This window comes from Mauremys mutica, chromosome 2 (genome assembly GCF_020497125.1).
Source record: "Mauremys mutica isolate MM-2020 ecotype Southern chromosome 2, ASM2049712v1, whole genome shotgun sequence".
NCBI classification, from domain to species: domain Eukaryota; kingdom Metazoa; phylum Chordata; order Testudines; family Geoemydidae; genus Mauremys; species Mauremys mutica.
Window position 1 is genome coordinate 20,154,804 of NC_059073.1, and position 20,919 is coordinate 20,175,722.

Here is a 20,919-nt window from a genome sequence, read left to right on the forward strand (position 1 = left end):
TTCCATGGAGACTGCAACGGTGGTAGTGTCATCAGCCTGTCAGTCAATCTCTTGGAAACTTCCTTCAGTTGCTTTTGTGCCTTTCTGTGGAGCTCTTTTTTTGCAAAATAGAGGCAGGGTTTTGATAAAAGGTCTCCTTGAACTCCATTCAAATTGTTAAAAAAATTATGAATGATGTGTGATGGAGAGACCCAATCATCCACCAAGCTCCAGCTGAGGCATAAATCCTAACTCTTCAATCAACAAACCAGAAGCAGGAGGTAAAGAGCTAGCTAGCTATGACGGCTTTACACCACCCAGGAATTCCCCTATGTAAACAGAATCCCCAGCTGCCCTATGAGGGCTGCTCTCTGCCAGCATGGCACAAAAGGCATGGAGAAAGAGACCAAGATCTATGTCCTTGAAGGTTTGATTTTTCCTCTCACTATCACTGGTGTAAATCATGAATAACAACATGATGTAAGAATAACGTGGAAGGAGAATCAAACCCTACAATTCAAATGGAAAAAGCACTAGAAAGGACATACGTTGGCAGAGGGAGGGACTCACTGACCTAACAGATCTTGTCCGCTTCTGATTTCTATTATATTCATCTGTTACTCATATTGAAACTCAACCTGAATTAGAAAACAAATAGTGTTCCCTAGCTTTAAACCCAGCTGAAAGTGAGATGATACAAACCTGGAACTATTTTCATTCTTGTAATCTGTCATCAGGAAACCAGCCTGGGAATATTTCACACTGCCACCTAGGTAATTTAATAGTTTGATTATATTAAAGTAATTGCTGAGTGTGTTCTTGCTGACTCCTCTGTATTTCCCTGAGGTAATCCCTCCTCAAACGCATTTGAGGGAAAGAGATTATAAAGCAAGCTTTCGCCTTTGAAATTGTGATACCCTAAAAATCACGGTCCACTCTAACTGGCTTTCGTAAACATGCATCATGCAGACAAATTATTTATAACCAGTGAGCAATATAACAAATTGCTTACAGCATCCACATTTTGAAATATCTGCTTGAATGAGGGAATTGCAGAAATACTGCACCGTGTAAATTATAGTATCTCCTTTCCTGGAATCAACATTCCCCAAGTGACTCATTGGCAGCGGAATGCACAGTGACGCACCAAACCTGCTTTTGGGCACAAAAACTCAAAGCTTCTACTTTGGTAGCACAGGCCTGCAATCTGTGGGGAAAAAAAATTCCAAGCAACTATTGGTGCTTTTCTGCTAGTTAGCAGTCCACTGTATACATACCCCTCCAATGTCCCTCATTTCGAGGGAGATCACTGTTGTTGGTCCCAAAGTTGCCTACATTCCACTCCCATCACTTTCATACTTGAAAATTTACATCAGAAATAAAGAAGAGTTGAACTGAGGTTACAGGAGGTCATAGTTTTCTGCAAGAATTGTTTCTGGTGTCCCTCGCTTGGAGTCTTTGTCCCATATTGCATCCCAAATTTAGGCCTGGAAGGTTGAGAGGCATGGGTGGAGATGGCTCTTCATTCTTGCATCATAGCATCTGGGAGCAAGGTTGCAACTTGGGCTAGAGCTCAGGCTCTGAAGCCTAGGGGGATGGGCATGAGATCTCAAGTTGCAACATCAGAGCATCATCTACACAACTATTTTTAGAGCACTAGCATGGGTCCCACTACACAGATCTGTGGGAGCTGGGAGGTTCCTTCCCAGATGCAGTGTTGACATACCCATACCATGTAAAGCTGGAGGGAACCACCAGATCATCTAGCCTGACCTCCTGCATATCATAGGCCACCAACACCACCCAGGATCCCCACACTAAACCCAACAATGGGCATTAGAACAAAGTATTACAGCCCTGAGGAAACTAAAACTTCTATGTGCCACAGGCAGAGAATAGGAGGGACTGTGGTGCACCAATGGCCAAGGCCCCTACAATGGCAAAGAACTGATCATTAACTATTTAGTTTTCCACAATGCATAGTCCTCTAAAACACTTTTATCCCCAATGGGCAATGGCATATCAAATATGTTTCAGTTTCAGAACTTGTTCCAGCCCAAAGACCCCCGTATTTAACAAGACTCACAAAGTACGCTCCTGGATGCAGTCACCCATTTGCTATGCAGCAGATGACAATTGGATTAGTCAGAACTTTGCCTTCTCTGGTATCCTGGATGATGGTATCGAAGACTTAATGTAGCACTTCTTGGCTCATGATGTTAGACATCCTTGTTACCAGAGGCATCTTGTAAACCTGTTAGAGCTTCAGAGACCTTTACCATTTCCGCCTTTCATAACATGCCATGTGGTTTTTCTGCTGAGGACAATTTCAGTTGAAGGTCAAAAGTTGGAGCCAGTCTGACGGCCAAGATGGCTTGCAGATAATCCACGGTTCATCAACAGAGAGAAGTACTTCCTGTTGATTAGAGCCAAAAGGCCCAATCGAAAGTCTACTGAAACCAATGGAAAATTCCCATTGACTGCAGTGGGCTTTGGATCAGGTCCTCCAATAGGTAATCAGGGAGGGAGGGAGTAAAATCAAGGATGCAGGTCTAATGGAATGTTAACGTAGGGAATGAAATTAAATAAATAAATGTACTCAAAGCATGATTTGCCAATAAAAAAAAAATCATTAAAGGTCAGAGTCAATTGTACTTCATCGAGTTCCTCTTCGAGTCCATCCCGTATGATGGCACAGGTAGGCTGCAGATGCCATGGTGTGGAAGAGCTCAGCTCGCTCCTTCATAACACCTTTTTAATTGCTGAGAAAGAAGGACTTCCTCATCTCCTATTTGTTAGCAACTAGGAGGACAGGCACTGCTTAAACTTCTGATACCCTAGTAACATTATGAAGTTGTGTTGGCTTCCTCCCTCCTTTTGGTGTTGACAGAGTCCACCACAAGCACAATGTCATCTGTGCACCTTGTGTACAACTTCCACAGGGGTCTTAGTTTCTCTGGGCCATCTGTGTCCCAGAAATGGAAAGTGACTGTTTAAGTTCCCTGAGTCACTTTGACGTTCTCTGTGTTAAACTCTTTAGTTGAGATGGTGCTGACCGACTCATTGAAGTGCAGCCTGTAGAGTGCTGTTATGTTATCAGCAGAGTTGAGCCCCAGGATCATGATGTGAAATCACTGGAAAGCAGACAGGCTAGAAAAGATCAGCATCTGCTCCAAGAGTCTCTTTCCCATTGCCAGAGGGAAGGGTGATAGCAGGTTGCCATTGAAAGCAGCAGAGACGGGTACTCTTCAGCACTCTGAATTAGAGTCACAGCCACACCAGAGCCAGACTTCCAGTGGGCAGGCAATTGGCAAAGGCTAAGGCAGCCCATGCCTCCTGGCACCAGTGTCCCCATGTCCAAATGCTCCTGACCCCAGCACAGAAGAAATCGCAGCACTGACTCCTCCACATCTCTGCAACTCATCTGTGCAACACTCCACACAGATCTAGGCATATTTCAGAAATAATCTGAAGTAATATTGATAAATGAGGCTACTGTCTGTTTCCTACTCTTTCTTGGAGATTAATAAATGGGTTAATAATTCTCTGCCAGAGCTATTACCACAAGGTAATCTCAGTTCAAATTTCACTGAACTATCAACAGGAATGGGCAAGTAATTTAAGTAATCCTGATCTGGACCTTCACACAACTTGAACCAAACCTTTTCTGAACTGCTAAAAAGTTCACTCAATAACAATGAGAAAAAAGTTTAATATTAACTAATAATTATCAATTATTATTATTATTCACAACTTTTACCTTCAAGGATCCACCCCAGACCAAAGCTGAAATGCCAGAATGCATAAAAAAGCCTAATCCGTGAGATTTCCAGACCAGATTTACAAGCCCACAACTCTGATTCAAAGTCCACTGACATCAACAAGTCTCTTTCCATTGACCCCAAAGGTCTTTGGTAAATATCCAGACTTTTGGGTGATTATCCAGAACTTTGGAGGTTGGACTATCAGTAATCTTCACTCACAGATGACAGTAAAATGGCTTGGTAAAAGTGCATGAACTGTATGGCCGGCGAAGTTATGCAAAAAAGAATTTTGTGAGTGTAGGAAAAAGATGTCTACACTTTGATGCTCATAAATGAGAGATTAATGAAATTGACCAGAGAGCATTTCTTCATGCAGATTTGGGCATGTTTTTTCAGTCCTGCCCCTCTCAAGCATAGAATGCCTATTGTTCAGCAGACCAACAACCACTAGAGAGCATGATGAAACCACTAAGCTCCTTTTTCATGCGTGATCAAAATCAGAACTTGAACCTACGTTTCCTGAGGTGGAAGACTAGTGCACTACGTATCTTTACTATCAAGCCCAATGCGTGCAGAGAACTAAAAGCCAACAAATGTGCAAATCTTCAAAGGAAAAATAGGAATGATGCCCTTCGATATGGGTGTATTAAATGAAAGAAAATGTCTCTCTCTTATCTCTATTTGTTCTTTTATATGACAACATACAAAGATCCACATTATACATATGTATATATTCAGTTGGAGAAGAGACTTCAATACAGGGTACATATAAATATTTATGCGGTGTTAGTAAACCTCTGAATATTACTGCTTTATGGTTATTTGTGTTGTGTAAAGCAAACTACAGTACAATTTTAAAAAGGAGGGGGAATATAAACAGAGGAAGAGAGACATATTTACTACTGCATGCATATGAATGGTGACAAGTTGAAGGAGTGGACCACAGGATCTGGTCCAAGAGCTGAATATAGCTGAACCACTTGGTAATAGTAGCATCTCAATTGTCCAATGGCCCCACTGGTTGTTTAGCAGGCTTCCTGCTTCTGATGTACTTAAATTTTTTTTGCTGTTACTTTTTCAGTCTTTGGCTAGATATTCTTCAAATTCTTTTTTGGGCTTCCTAATTATAGTTTTACTCTTTACTTGCCAGAGTTTATGCTCCTTTCTATTTTCCACAATAGGATTTAACTTCCAGTTTTTGCCTCTCACTGCTTCTTTTACTTTGTTGTTTAGCCACGGTGGTACTTTTTTGGTCCTCTTACCATGTTTTTTAATTTGGGGTATACATTTAAATTGAGCCTCTGTTATGGTGTCTTTAAAAATTTCCATGCAGCTCGCAGGAATTTCACTTTTGGCACTGTACTTTTAATTACTGTTTAACTAACTTCCTCATTTTTGTGTAGCTCTCCTTCCTGAAATTAAATGCCACAGTGGTGAGCTGAGGAGCACTCAAGGAAGATAAGGCCATTGTGGAGAAACGAAATGATTTCTTTGCATTGGTCTTAATGGCGGAGGATGTGAGGGAGATTCCCAAACCTGAGCCATTCTTTTTAGGTGGCGAATCTGAGGAACTGCCCCAAATTGAGGTGTCATTAGAGGAGGTTTTGGAACAAATTGATAAACTAAACAATAATAAGTCACCAGGACCAGATGGTATTCACCCAAGAGTTCTGAAGGAACTCAAATGTGAAATTGCAGAACTGCTAACTGTGGTATGTAACCTATCATTTAAATCAGCTTCTATACCAGAAAGCTTTTGACAAGGTCCCTCACCAAAGGCTCTTAAGCAAAGTAAGCTGTCATGGGGTAAGAGGGAAGGTGCTCTCATGGATCAGTAACTGATTAAAAGATAGGAAACAAAGGATAGGAATAAATGGTCAGTTTTCAGAATGGAGAGAGATAAATAGTGGTGTCCCCCAGGGGTCTGAACCAGGACCAGTGCTGTTCAACATATTCATAAATGATCTGGAAAAAGAGTAAACAGTGAAGTGGAAAAATTTGCAGATGATACAAAACTATCAAGGTAGTTAAGATCAAAGCCGATTGTGAAGAGTTACAAAGGGATCTCACAAAACTGGGTGACTGGGCAACAGAATGACAGATGAAATTCAGTACTGATAAATGCAAAATAGTTCAGACTGGAAAACATAATCCCAACTATACATATAAAATGATGGGTCTAAATTAGCTGTTACTACTCAAGAAAGAGATCTTGGAGTCATTCCGCATAGTTCTCTGAAAATATTCACTCAATGTGCAGCAGCAGTCAAAAAAGCAATCAGAATGTTGGGAATCATTAGGAAAGGGATAGATAAGAAGACACAAAATATCATATTGCCTCTGTATAAATCCATGGTACACCCATATCTTGAATACTGTGTGCAGATGTGGTTGCCCCATCCCAAAAAGATATATTGGAATTGGTACAGAAAAGGGCAACAAAATGATTAGGGTCTGGAACAGCTTCCTTCTGAGGAAAGTATAATAAAATTTGGACTTTTGAGCTTGGAAAAGAGACAACTAATTGGGGATATGATAGAGGTCTATAAAATCATGACTGATGTGGAGAAAGTAAATAAGGAAGTATAATTTACTCCTTCTAGAGATCACCAAGTGAAATTAATAGGCAGCAGGTTTAAAAACAAACAAAAGGAAGTTTTTCTTCACACAATGCACAGTCAACCTGTGGAACTCTTTGCCAAAGGATGTTGCGAAGGCCAAGACTATAACAAGGTTAAAAAAAGAACTGGATACATTAATGGAGGATAGGTCCATCAATGGCTATTAGCCAGGATGGGGAGGGATGCAAAACCATGCTCTAAAGTGTCCCTAGTCTTTGACTGCCAGAAGCTGGGAATGGGTGACAGGATGGATCACTTGATGATTACCTGTTGTGTTCATTCCCTCTGAAGCACCTGGCACTGGCCACTGTTGTAACAGGATACTGGGCTAGATGGACCATTGGTCTGACCCAATATGGCTGTTCTCATGTTCCGAGAAAAGCAAAGATTAGGTATGAGTCAGCTATAAAAACAGTTTCATTATATTAGTCTTACAAGAGTTTATTATCAGAAAAGGAAGACTGGAAGGCCTAACTATTTAAGTAAAGAGCTAAGGCACTTTCCATCTCTAATTCACTTGTTCCAGTATAGTGCAGGATGGCAGCAACTATGAATCAGTGCCATTTGGTGGCTGATTGAAGTGAGTTGGTGTTTACAGATCACTTCCTAATGAGACAATTCTCCACATCATGAAAGCCACAATCCCAGCTGGAAGTCTCAGCATGTTGATGCAGGAATGGGTTAGTGGGGAAACACACTGCTTTCCTCTCTCACTGGAGGTAGTCCCTCTAGGATGGGGTGGGCAGGGGTCACATTAGGCAGATACACCTCTGAACCCTGCCTGCTTCAGAGATCATGACTACTGAAAGAGTGAGGCAAGGCATTCCCAGTGCCGGGTCCTACACTCTGGAAAACCCCATCAGAAAGCATCAGAATAAGTCCAGTTCTGCCCCTTTTCAAATACAAATTTTAACTGAAGCTTCCTGAGAAAGGAAGTGAAGAAGGGAGAAAAGAGTTAGGGTACAGACAAAAGAAAGAAAAAGGAAAGGAAGGAATGCCCAAAACCCAGAATGGCAAGAGCGGGGTCCACTTCCAAATCATTGCAAATCATGTATATGCTTATCTTGATCTTGTAATTTGGTACATAGATGGTGATGGTAGCCCAGGAATAGCTAACAGAGATATGGAGATAATCAGTTACTTTAACAATCCTATCAGCAGGTAATGTTCATCCTTTGAGAACTTGTTCATCCCAAATATCTCATTTTTGTACATCACTAAAATAGCTCAGTCTTAACAAAGGATTAATTGCCTGGGAAAATGGACAGACAAGTGAGTGAGGTAATATCATTTATTGGACAAACTTCTGTTGATAACAGAAACAAGCTTTCTAGCTACAAAGCTATTTTTCAAGTCTGGGAAAGGTACTAAGCATGTCACAGCTAAATACAAGATCTTAGTACCTTACCTAGACCTGAAGAAGAGCTCTGTGTAGCTTGAAAGTGTTGTGTATTTGGTTGTCATGGTTTTGTTGCTATGGCAACTGAGTTAGATTATTATGGGTTAGCTCAACCGGTTTCAACCGGCTGAGGAGCTCTCTGTAGATATGTAAATAAAATGGAGGTTTTGGTTAGCTGCCTGCTCTCTGGCCTCAAGTGATTGCTTCCTACACCGGCTGCCCCAAGGATATAACAGAAAGCTTGTCTCTCTCACCAACAGAAGTTGGTTGAGTAAAAGATATTACCTTTCCCACTTTGTCTCTTTAATATCCTGAGATGGACACTGCTACAACAATACTGCATACAACAATGGGAAAATGGAGGCTTTTGGTGCTGATCTCTGGGTAAATATGATGGGGAAAATCCACACAGAAAGGGTCTTCCTCCTGTAGAGGTGAACTCTGAACCAGCATTGTCAAACCTGAGGAGTATCAGCCCAGTGCACTAGAAGAGTTCATAGCATGTGATAAGGCAGGTCCTAGTCCCTCTCTCTCTCTAATCACACAAGGAATGAGAAGACTACTGCTTCATTCACCCATCAGGTCAGCAGAGAGAAAGGAGCCTTGCAGCAGGGGCTCAACAGGAGCCTTCAAAAACAGTTTGTAGGAGGGTCTTGTGGTAATTCTGATTGTCAGCAGGGAGCTTAGTGTGTCTTCAGCCTCTTGGAGGACAGCCCATTCTCTTCTGGCAGAAACATCATAACAAGGACTATCTCACCACAACTTTATATCTCAGCACTCTCGTGTCGTGGATAGCAGAGAACAGTCAGAGTTTGACACTGAGTCCTGGGCACTATGGTATCTCTTGAGGAAGCCTTCCCCTCAGAACTGGAGTTCCACAGATGTAGAACCCAGCAGTGTCTGGACACGTAGCTGGGCTCTGTCTCTGTGGAACATCAGCGTCAGGAATTGTAAATCAACATAGCTCCATTGCCTCCAGTAAGGGCTATGCTGATTTACACCAGCTGAGGATCTGGTCCTCTATAATTTTAAGGTGACAAACTCTTTCTCAAGGATATGAATCTTCATGACCATGCACCATGTGTAATCATTCACACCAGCTTGAACTTGGAGTAAAGCACTATCATTTGGATCTGGTAGCAATTTACACCCACTTTGCACTGATGTGAATGGCTGCACAAGGTGAGAGCAGAGCAATGGAGAATCAGGTTCTAATTTTTCATCAATATTTGACATGGCTGGAATGGAATGCCTGACAGTGAAGAAGATTCTAGCTTAGAACACAAACATGAATAGTCACAAAGTGGCCTCCAGAACACTCAAAAAATCATCTAATTTTTAATTGCATTAAACCAGGAGGAACAAAATAACTCCAATGTGAACAATACATGGACATGGTTTTGGCTTTGCTTTTCATTTTTGCTTCCATGGGAACACTACAGCCATCACCCTTCTAATCCTCTCAAGTCAAGAATATTGAAAGAGACAATATGGAAGAATAAAAATTAGAAAGGTTAATGGATGCTGGATGGTGAAGCACAGACACTGATGTATTAAGGCTTGTTCCAAGTGCTCAAGACAGATTCACTCCCTTTACAAATTTTTGCTAATCATTAAAAAAATGCCCAGAAGCCAAGATGCTTTTCTCTGAGTACAGGAAAGAAGGGCAGTTAAATAATATCATGCAAAGTATAGCCCTTTACACATCTAGGAAACTTAATGTTGCTGCTGTTGTTGTGATATTGATTAAAGATTTGAAGGATGCCATAATACCCTACTCTATCTGTTACGCAGTATAGATTAAAAGATATTGTCAATTGTTTGACTACTCTCACAGTTCATTCTTAAAATGTCCAAGAGATCAAATAACTGAACTTAGTCAAATTTATTATCTAAAGACAAAGCAGTACAACATGAAGAGGAAATGTACATACCCTTCTTCTGGGAAGCAATTCTTATCCTGCAGCATGTTCACCTTACAGAGAAGGTGTGCTTGTGCTTCAAAAATACACATTTCAGCTAGTAGTATTTTAGAATAATTTTACAAGTTATAAAGTTCTTCACATATCATTAAAATCCAACCCAATCTTGTTTTGGACTTTTCTTTTCTCTGTTTTGGATACTACATTTCAAACCTACTGGGCATAGAGGTACATCCCAAACTATGCAACAATGCACCATTCATGTATCTTGGCTTTGACAGGCTTCCTGACTTCAGCTTTGCAAAGTGTTGTGAGATGCTTGACATGAGTGCACAGAATTGTGGGGAAAACAACATAACTTCCCAACACATTTATATATATTAATACTATGCACAAAAGGTGGACAATTACAAAGGATGAATATAAACAAATAACACTAGTATGTAGTGACAAACTTTTCTTTCCATTTAGCTGATCCCCTCCTAACTAAGCCCACTCCCACCTCACCCCCCCCCCAAAAATTATGGCATTAACATGATCTTTGCTCCCATCATCATTCGCTCTGCTTGTGTGTGATACACCTATCCCCACCCTGTGTCTGTCTTTTCTATTTACATTGCAAGTTCTTTAGGCCACTAACACTCTGTGTTTGTACTGCGCCTCATATGATGCAGACCCATTCTTGGGTGGTCCTTAGGCACGTCCATAAGAAACATGATTAACAGAGAACTCTTCTGATTTAACAGGGAACCCCTCTGATGTGAGCAATTTCAACCTAGGTTGGATAAGAGATGACATAAACATGGAGAGACATGATATCAGTCACCCAAAAGGTATATGAGCTTCACATTGTACATGTTATACTGGCTGCATATTTCATGGATGGAATCAACCATAAAGTCCACTTAGTCCACACCCTGCATCCTCTTCTACCTAGGAGGGGATTTTCAAAGTCTTTCTCAAAGCCTTGAGGAGCCTATTGATTCCTTCTAGCATTTTCTAAGTCACCTATAACCACATTTTCCCTTTATTCCCCTCCAAGCATCACAAAGCCCCATAAATGCTGATTAGTCAAGGGCTGTACATAACTGAATAGACATCTTCTGAAAGGGGATCAGTGCTCTTCTGAAACAGAGAACTCTCACTCTCCATTCTCTGCACCACAAGGGCTGGTTCTCAAGATCAGAATATAGAACTGTGTGTGCCCAACTTACAGTCATGGTATTTCTATTTGTATCAGGTATTGGCATGAACAAATGACCAGGTAGATGTATAATGGGTTACACACAGGCACAATTTGTACCATATGCACAACTGTTACATTGACATGCACATGTTAGATAAGTGCAATTGCACACACATATGTCTTTTCAAATCAAGTCCAAGGTTGAATGAAAAATAGTTGTTTTCCTCCTTTTGAGAGAGGAACTGTTAAGTTTGGAAACAGCAGTGTGTTTACTGACTCGAGAAAATAATCATGTCACACAGTATGGAAGCTTTACTGAATTAATTTCAAGTTATTGTAGAAACATCATTGCTAAACAGTTTGCTGTAAGATGCCATGGAGTTCACAATAATTTTTAGTGAAAAGTCCAAAATTAATTGTATTATAATTATAATCTATTTTACAGTATTTTCAATGTACTTTAATATCCACAGCATGATGTCTCTTTGTGAGAATGACATTGATCAATGCATCCAGCATTGCTAATGCATTCACAGCGTGTGCCATATTGACTGGGATGAAAGAGAGAGTACGTGCTGGGGTATTTTAATTCTGTTTGATGTGATGTTCAATTGCTTGTTACCAATCAGAGATTGTACTTTATCTAGTCCAGATGCCATTGAGATAACACTAAAGCTGCATGTTCTGTATGTGTTAGAAAGGCTGCAGGCATAGTTTACATGAGTAATTTTTCAGTCATTAAATATCATGGCAGAATGTACATGTATTGTGGGTAGCTGTGGAGAAGGCAATAGGATTCCTGGTTCCTCTTGGTTCACGACTGACTCCATGATGGGTCACTCTTCCCTCCACACAGAATCTCTCTGAAGGCCACACATCACCTGGAAAGGGAGGGTGAGATACACCAAGTACCTGGCCAATAGTCCGCATTTCAAGAAAGATGTGGAGAAATTGGAGAGGGTCCAGAGAAGAGTAACAAGGATGATTAAAGGTCTTGAGAACATGACCTATGAAGGAAGGCTGAAAGAATTTGGTTTGTTTAGTTTGCAAAAGAGAAGACTGAGAGGGGACATGATAGCGGTTTTCAGGTATCTAAAAGGGTGTCATAAGGAGGAGGGAGAAAACTTGTTCACCTTAACCTCTAATTATAGAACAAGAAGCAATGGGCTTAAACTGCAGCAAGAGAGGTTTAGGTTGGACATTGGGAAAAAGTTCCTAACTGTCAGGGTGGTTAAACACCGGAATAAATTGCCTAGGGAGGTTGTGGAATCTCCATCTCTGGAGATATTTAAGAGTAGGTTAGATAAATGTCTATCAGGGATGGTCTAGACAGTATTTGGTCCTGCCGTGAGGGCAGGGGACTGAACTCGATGACCTCTCGAGGTCCCTTCCAGTCCTAGAATCTATGAATAGGAGACCAGGTTAGCTAATGCTTGGGGACCTTTTAACTGGCCAGTCTCAGGGAAGAGCTCCAGTCTTTTAAACACTGTAACAGGCGGGTCCGGGGCTCAACCCTCTGAGGGGAGGAGGGGAGCCACACCGGCCCGCTTGTCTCACGGGGGTTCTGTCCTGTCTCTTTAAGGCTAGGACAGGCCCAGGCCCCCTGGTGCAGGGGCTGGGCGACAAACAGTCTAGATAGGTCTCAGGCCTTTGGTAGCAGGCTGAGCCAGTAACAAACAGTACAGGGGCTCAGGCCTTGGGTAGCAGGCTGAGCCAGTAACAACAGTACAGGGGCTCAGGCCGTTTGTGGCAGGCTGAGCCAGTAGCAAACAGTACAGGGGCTCAGGCCTTTTGGGGCAGGCTGAGCCAGTAGCAAACAGTACAGGGGCTCAGGCCTTTTGGGGCAGGCTGAGCCAGTAGCAAACAGTACAGGGGCTCAGGCCTCTTGTGGCAGGCTGAGCCAGTAACAAACAGTACAGGGGCTCAGGCCTCTTGTGGCAGGCTGAGCCAGTAGCAAACAGTACAGGGGCTCAGGCCTCTTGTGGCAGGCTGAGCCAGTAGGTAGAGGGGGACGACTGCCACCCGTGAGTGGGGTGGCAGGGGGGGACACAGGCCCACCCACTCCACTGTGTCCCGGCCCGGGGCCCTAGGCAGCGGTCCTCACCGCTGCCGGTCAGTGGGGATCCTGACCGCAACACACTGACATGGGTTCAGTCTGGTCAGCAGCCTGACTGAGGTCAGCTGCCCCCGGGCCACTTCCACTATCCCCCTCTTGTCCTACCTGGTCCACGGCGTCTCGCCCCGGGAAGTCCCACTGCATGGGCTCGTCCCAACCCGGGCTGGGGGGTAGGTCTGGTAGGTCCTTAGGGAAGTCCGGCCAATCCTGCCCCGGGGCTCCTCGGGGTAACAGCACGGCAGCTGGGGCGCTCCCCCGGGCTCCTCGTCGTAGGTGGCGCGGGGGAGTTCCGGCTGGTCTTCCCAGGAGCGAGGTAGGGTGCTCTCCGTCCAGTCCAGGCAGTCGCTCGGGGCTCCAGTGGTTCCTCCGGTAGGAGCTCCCTCAGGCAGGTCTGCTCTCCCCGGTGGCTGAGAGCTGACTGAGCTGGGAGGCCCGGCTTTTATTCGTCCGGGTCGCCGCCTGACCCTCTGAGGGGCGGGCTCACCATGCTGTAGCCCCGCCCCTTCCTGTGTCCGGGGCTCAACCCTCTCCGGGGAGGAGGGGAGCCACACCGGCCCGCTACAACACAAATCAGATTCAAATAGGAATCACCATTCCCCTTCCCAGGTTACTCTGGGGCCTGTGGGTATTTGAGGAGAGAGTTAGGAAGAGTAGCATGGAGTCAAAGGGCAGTTAGGGAGGCTATCAGGTGCACTCCACCACCTCCTGGGCCAGCTCTGCCACCAAATACTGTTGCCTCCTACACCTCAATGTTGCCTGCAGGTATAATGGAGGGCAGGGGATGGGGAGGTGAAAGGGGATGGCAGCTTAGTCTCTTACACGTGATTCTCTGAGGCCTTACGGTCTCTGGAATGTAAGTCAAACTGCTGCCCTACAATTTTATGACAGGGCAGGCTGAGAATGAAGGAGCAGTGATAAGCTTCTCCCCTTCCACCCTCCCCTAGCCACCAGCTCTTTCCACTGCACCTTACCTCTGCTCAGCTCAGTGGAGAATCAAGCCTAATGTCTCATACAAATACCAAAATACCCACGCAGGAGACACCTCTCACCGGAGTACCTCAAATAAGTGGAGCTGTAAGGCTGTCATACATTGCATTCCCTTCTTTCAGTTATGGAAAGAGCCCACATCGCTATATAAAAGGATATACTTGGTAAGCTGTTGAGTCAGATCTTATCATTTAATTAAGAGAGAGACTAAATCAAGGGAGTACTATATTAAATAAAACATCAGGTAGAAGGTATAGACTTTTCCTTAATTGTACTGCCTGGATTTAAATGCCAAGAGGCGATACCCATCAGAAATAAAGCAAATGGCAAGTATGAAATATGGAAGAACATCCTAAGGTAATTAACATCAGGAAGTGTTGCTTTGTACTTTAGTGGTAGTATGTCAGAAAACCAATAGCTTTACATACATTAATTGGCTTTTCTGACAAACTATTGGCAATTAGCCAAAATGACCAATTAACATGAATTAGCTTTAGGGGCTATGTTCTGTTTTGGACTTCTAATGTTTATTTCTGATCCATAGGGCCCCTTAGCATCGAAAGTGTAGAGAAAATGGGCAAAGAAAAGTTTTTTAATTCAAAAGTCCTTTCAAATCATCTGAAATTTGTGGGTATCACCCATCCATTTCCCTTTGACCAACTTCTTTGAAAGAAGACCTGCCTCACTTGCAAGGACTCGCTCAGAGGGTGAGCAGGGTCAGAGAAATGATCCACTCTGAAGTGATTCTTTGAGAAGGTTTGGCAGCCAGGTCCTGTTGATGCATTCAGTGTTGCTCACACCCATGATTTCTATGTTATGTCTGTTTGTTCGTTATTTTGTATAACCCCAGCTTATGGAACCAGGTGATCACAGGAAAATTTCAGCTCCCACTTAAAAAAAAAAAGTATATTTCTCACCCTCATGGCTGTACAGAAAAATTTGAAATCCTGAACTCTAAAGACTCAAAACCAGAAGCGAATTGCACTATTTAAAAAACAAACAAACAAAAAACCCTACCTTCTGAATTTTAAGTCAATGTCATGATTTGGGGGGCCTGACTCATGATTTTGAATGTTTGGGATTGGCATTAGAGCTGCTGCTTCCTCAGTTGTAGCACGCTGTGTTTATAGGGAAGGAGGAGAAAGTGGTGCACTGAATTAAGTTGCAAGTCTCTCTTCTTCTCTGCAGTCAGGTCTGGAGGAAGCATTGTAAAGTGCTTAATCAACCCAGAACTCCTCCACCCGGCTATAGAGCCAAATGCTTCGCTCTGTTAGAAACACCCCTTATTTAAGTTCACAGAAAACAAATTGTGCACATTTCAGACAGCCTCACAGCTCTGAGAGAAAACAAATCCAGATGAACAGAAGTGGTAATGCCATCTTCCAACAGCACAGGAATGAAGTACTGATGGGTAAAGTCTGTATCACCACCTTTCCCTCCTGAGAGCTGGTAGAGTTTGGTGCAATGCTAACCTGCACTACCTGCACTCTCTCATGGGAAACAGTCTACTGACCACCCTGAAAAAAAAAAAAGCTACTCTGACCTATGCTCAAGATGTCACCACTTGATGTCAAAGTACCCGCCACCTACCTGTGCTGTCTCCAAAATCTTTGAGAAGACAGTGGCAAGCTGATTCAAGAGGCATCTCACCTCCACTGATATCCCAGACACTCTCCAGTGTGGCTGCAGATTATATGCATCATGGAGATTGCCATAGGGTGGTCATCCATCAATGCAACCAGGGCTATGGACAGAGACAAACTGTGAATGGGCACAGTTGAGTAACTAGTGACCACTGACACTGCTGATGATGCAGTGCTGCTGAGAACACAATAATTGGCCTGACTTATTGAAGGCTTTGATATATAAACATCTGATATACAAAACATTTCTGTCTATATAAAACTGGCTTGCAGTGTACACAGAACATGGATAAACTTAATATTTGTGAAATAGTGATTGTCTATAAGTATATGGAAATGCAGTAATCACCTTTACAAATACACATTAACAATCAAAAACATACATTTCTCCAGATGTCACCCTATCCTTAGTTAGGCAAAATTCCTTTTGACTAGATTGGGAGTAACGCTTGCATAATATGTGGCTCTATATACCTGAAGTAACTTAAAGCGGTGCCATTTAATGATCTCAGTTACAAGTTTTGATGACTACCAGCTTATTGACTCATAGACTTTAAGGCCAAAAGGGACCACCATAATCATCTAGTCCAGAGGTCCCCAATGTGGTGCCTGCGGGTGCCATGGCACCCACCGGGGCATTTATGTGTGCCCACCCACTGCCAAGGAGCGCAGCCGCCAGACGACCAGCTGCTGAAATGCCACCGAGAAGTGGCAACGCCAAGAAGCGTCACTGCCGAAATGCCGCTGCTTCTCGGCGGCATTTCGGCAGCAACGCTTCTCGATGATGCCGCTTCTCAGCGGCATTTTGGCAGCAGGTCGTCCGGCGCCCGCCACACTCTTCTGGGAACATGAATATACTGTTGCAACAGAAAGGTTGGGGACCACTGATCTAGTCTGACCTCCTGAACATTGCACGCCACTGAACCCCACCCACCCACGTCTATAATAGATCCATAGCCTCTGGCTGAGTTATTGAAGTCTTCAAATCATGATTTCAATACTTCGAATTACAGAGAATCCACCATTTACTTTAGTTTAAACCTCCAAGTGACTCATGCCCCATGTTGCAGAGGACGGCAAAAAATCCCCGGGTCTCTGCCAATCTCACCCCAGGGAAAATTCCATCCCAACCCCAAATATGGTGATAAATTAGACCCTGAGCATGTGGGCAAGAACCACCAGCCAGACACCTGGGAAAGAATTCTCTGTAGTAACTCAGAGACCTCCCTAACTAGTGTCCCATCACTGGCCATTGGAGATATTTGCTGCTAGCTGTCACAGATCAGCTACATGCCATTGTAGGCAGTCTTGTCATGCCATCCCATCCATAAATTTATCAAGGTCAGTCTTGAAACAAGTTAGGATTTTTGCCCCCACTGTTCCCCTTGGAAGGCTGTTTCAAAATTTTACTCCTCTGATGGTTAGAAACCTTTGTCTAATTTCAAGGTTAACTTGTTGATGGCCATTTTATATCCATTTGTTCTTGTGTCTACATTGGTGCTTAACTTAAATAACTCCTCTCCCTCCCTGGTATTTATCCCTCTGAAGGATTGCTCTCTAAATACATCTCCCCTCAGCCTTCTTTTCATTAGGCTAAACAAGCCAAGCTCTTTGAGTCTCCTCTCATAAGGCAGGTTTTCCATTCCTCTGAGCATTCTAGTAGCCCTTCTCTGCACCTCTTCCAGTTTGAATTCAACTTTCTTAAACACGGGAGACTAGAATTGCACACAGTACTCCAGATGAGATCTCACAAGTACCTTGTACAATGGTACTAACACTTCCCTATCTCTACTGGAAATACCTCACTTTTTGCATGGCCACATGACATTGGTGACCAAGGCCTGGTCTACACTAAGGGGGGGGGGTCGAACTAAGGTACGCGACTTCAGCTACGCGAATAGCGTAGCTGAAGTCGAAGTACCTTAGTTCGGGCTACTCACCCGTCCAGACGCCGCGGGAACGAAGTCCGCGGCTCCTCCGTCGACTCCGCCGTTCGCGGTGGTGGTGTTCCGGAGTCGACGGGAGCGCGTCCGGAGTTCGAACTATCGCGTCTAGATTAGACGCGATAGTTCGAACTCCGAGAAGTCGAACGCCGCCCGTCGACCCGGCAGGTAAGTGTAGACCTACCCTCAGTCATCCTCTGAACATCCAATACACCCATCTCTCCTCCTCCATCACTAAGTCCCCAATTTATAGCAAAATTTCTTGTTGTTAGTCCCTAAGTGCATATCCTTGCACTTTACACTATTATATTTCATCCCATTTCTATTACTCCAGTTTTCAAGGTCGCCAGATCTTCTTGTATGATACTCCAGTTCTCCTCTGTATTGGCAATACCTTCCACCTTTGTTTCATCTGCAAATTTTATTAGCACACTCCCAATTTTTGTGCCAAGGTTACTAATAAAAATATTAAATACACTTGGTCCCAAGAATGATCCTCGAGGAACTCCACTAGTAATCTCCCTTCAGCCTGACAGCTTTCTGTATGACCTGTTGTAGTCTCCCCTTTAATCAGTTCCTTACCCATCTTTCAACGCTCATATTAATCCCCAGTTTCTCCAATTTAACTAATAGTTTCCCATGTGGAACTGTATCAAATGCTATACTGAAATCGAGGTTAGATCTACTGCATTTCCTTTGTCTAAAAAATCATTTATCTTCCCAAAGAAAGAGATCAGGTTGGTCTGGCACAATCTGCCTTTTGTAAAAACATGTTGTATTTTATCCAATTATCATTTACCTCTATGTCCTTAACTACTTTCTTTTTTCAGAATATGTTCCAAGACTTGCATAACATTGAGTACAAGCCTGTTGGTTTTACATTTCCTGGATTGCATTTTTATCCTTTCTTGAAAATAGGATCTGTGTTAGCAATTCTTCAGTCATGGGGTATGACTCCTGAGTTTACAGATTCATTAAAAATCCTTGCTGTGGGGCTTTCAATTTCATGTGCCAGCTCCTTTAATATTCTTGTATGGAGATTATCTGGGGCCCCCAATTTAGTCCCATTAATCTGAGTTTGACTTCCAGCTCAGATGTGGTTATTTCTACTTCCATATCCTCATTTTCATTAACCACCCTGCCATTATCCCTTAGCTTCTTATGACTCTTACTAAAAACTGTGGCAAAGTATTTGTTTTGGTTTTGGGCCAGGCGTAGACAGGGCCGGCTCCAGACCCCAGCGCGCCAAGCGCATGCTTGGCGCGGCATGCCGCGGGGGGGGGGTGCGCTGCCGGTCGCCGGGAGGGCGGCAGGCGGCTCCGGTGGACCTCCCGCAGGCATGCCTGAGGAGGGTCCGCCGGTCCCGCGGCTCGGGTGGGGCATCCGCAGGCACGCCTGCGGGAGGTCCACCAGAGCCGCGGGACCGGCGAGCGGCAGAGCGCTCCCCGCGGCGTGTTGCTGTGGTAGGGGCGGCGAAATTGCTAGAGCCAGCCCTGGGCACAGATTATCTTTAATCTCCACCCCATCCTCAGTGCTTGATGGTCTCACTTCTTCTTTCCTTGGTTTCTTTTTATTTATATGGCCATAGCACCTTTTAGTATTGGTTTTAATTTCCTTTGAAAGGTCCAATTCTGCTTGGCTTTTGGCAGTTCTCACTTTATCCCTACACTTTCTGACCTTCAAAGAGGTAGTTTCCTTGCTGATCCATCACACCTTCCTTTCCTTATAAGGCTTTCTTCTTTCTCTTAATCACCTGTTTGAGATGCTTGCTCATTCAGCTTGGTATGCAACCCTTCTCTACACCTTTTTCCCCCTTGCTTGGGATGCAGACTTCAGATATCATCTGCAACTTTGATTTAAAGTAAAGTAATTCCAATCCTCCTCCACATTCAGATCCTTCCATTCTTTGGTCCAGTCCACTTCCCTAACTAACTCCCTTAATTGTTTAAAGTTTGCCCTTTTAAAATCAAGGAGCCTAATTGCAGACCTATTTTTGTTTATCTTTCCATTTAGTTTAAACTAGAATAGCTCATGATCACTCAAACCAAGGTTATTCCCTACAACCAGTTCTTCAATGGAGTCCCCACTACTCACCAATACCAAATCTAAAATGGAATCACCTCTTGTTGGCTTGGTGAAGAAATCTGTCAGCTATCACATCCAGAAAAATCTAGGCCCTACTATTATTAGTAGCTCTTGTCCTCCAATCTATATCTGGGAAGTTATAGTCTCCCATAATCACACAGTTCCCAGTAGTATTTATTTAATTAAAAACATTAAAGAGGCCTTTATCCATATCCAAATCAGATCCTGAAGGCCTGTAGCATACCCCAAGCACTATCCCAGGGGAACCTCTAGTAGCTTTCTTCCCCAAAGTGATTTTGGCCCAAACAGACTCTCTTATCCATTCCATCACTTCTAATTTCCTTACAGTCTACCTCATCATTAATATACAATGCTACTCCACAACCTGTACCTTTATTTCGCTCTTTCTGGAACAGCACATACATACCCTTCAATACCTGTACTCCAGTCATGACTATTATTTCACTATGTTTCTGTTATCCCTATAATATCTGGTTTCACTTCTTGCACCAGTAGTTCTAGTTCCTCCATTTTATTACCCAGGCTCCTTGCATTGGCATATAAACCTCGTAGTTGTTTCTGCTCTGCTTCTCCCAGATTCCATGCCCAATTAAGTATAGTCATTCTACTGCCGGTATTGCCTACTTGACTTTTAGCTTCATTGGTATTGGCATTATTTTCCTCTTAATGCCCATTCTTCTACCCACTTCTGTTCCTTTCTCCCTTGCTGTATCCTTTCTTACTTGATTTTCCTCCTGCTCAATGCTAGAAACAGCAGTGGAGATTACATGTGTTATATCCTTGGGGGCAGCCGGTTTAGGAAGAAATCACTTGAGGCCAGACAGCAGACAGCTAACAAAACCACCATTTTATTTACAGACTCAGAGAACTCACCCAGCCGGCTGAAGCTGGCTGAGCTATCCCCTAATAATCTAACTCAGTTACCATAGGAACCAAAAACCATGACAACCAAATACACAACATATTCCTCGCCCCATAATAAGAACATCCCCTAAATAAAACACACACTAGACTAGAGAAGGAGGGTAGACTGCCTCCATTCCCGGCTAAATCCTGGGGATTATTTTGCCCCATAACCATGGGTTCGCCCTAGCTAAAGATCCAGCCGATGAGGAGGCCTTCTGTCTCTAGGTGGATTACGGCGAACTTCTGGTGTTGTTGCACCCGAAAGTACCATGGGCTCAGGGTCCGCAGCATGAACGGGTGAGGAGGTGGTATCAGCTCGTGCTGGGCAAAGGGGCATCTCAGCCGCC

At 43.6% G+C, this 20,919-nt stretch overlaps 1 pseudogene; it reads right to left on the reverse strand.

Annotated features, from left to right (window-relative positions):
- Positions 1-276: 276 nt before the first annotated feature.
- LOC123365441 lies at positions 277-3,170 on the reverse strand (annotated as a pseudogene).
- Between the last annotated feature and the right edge of the window lie 17,749 nt (positions 3,171-20,919).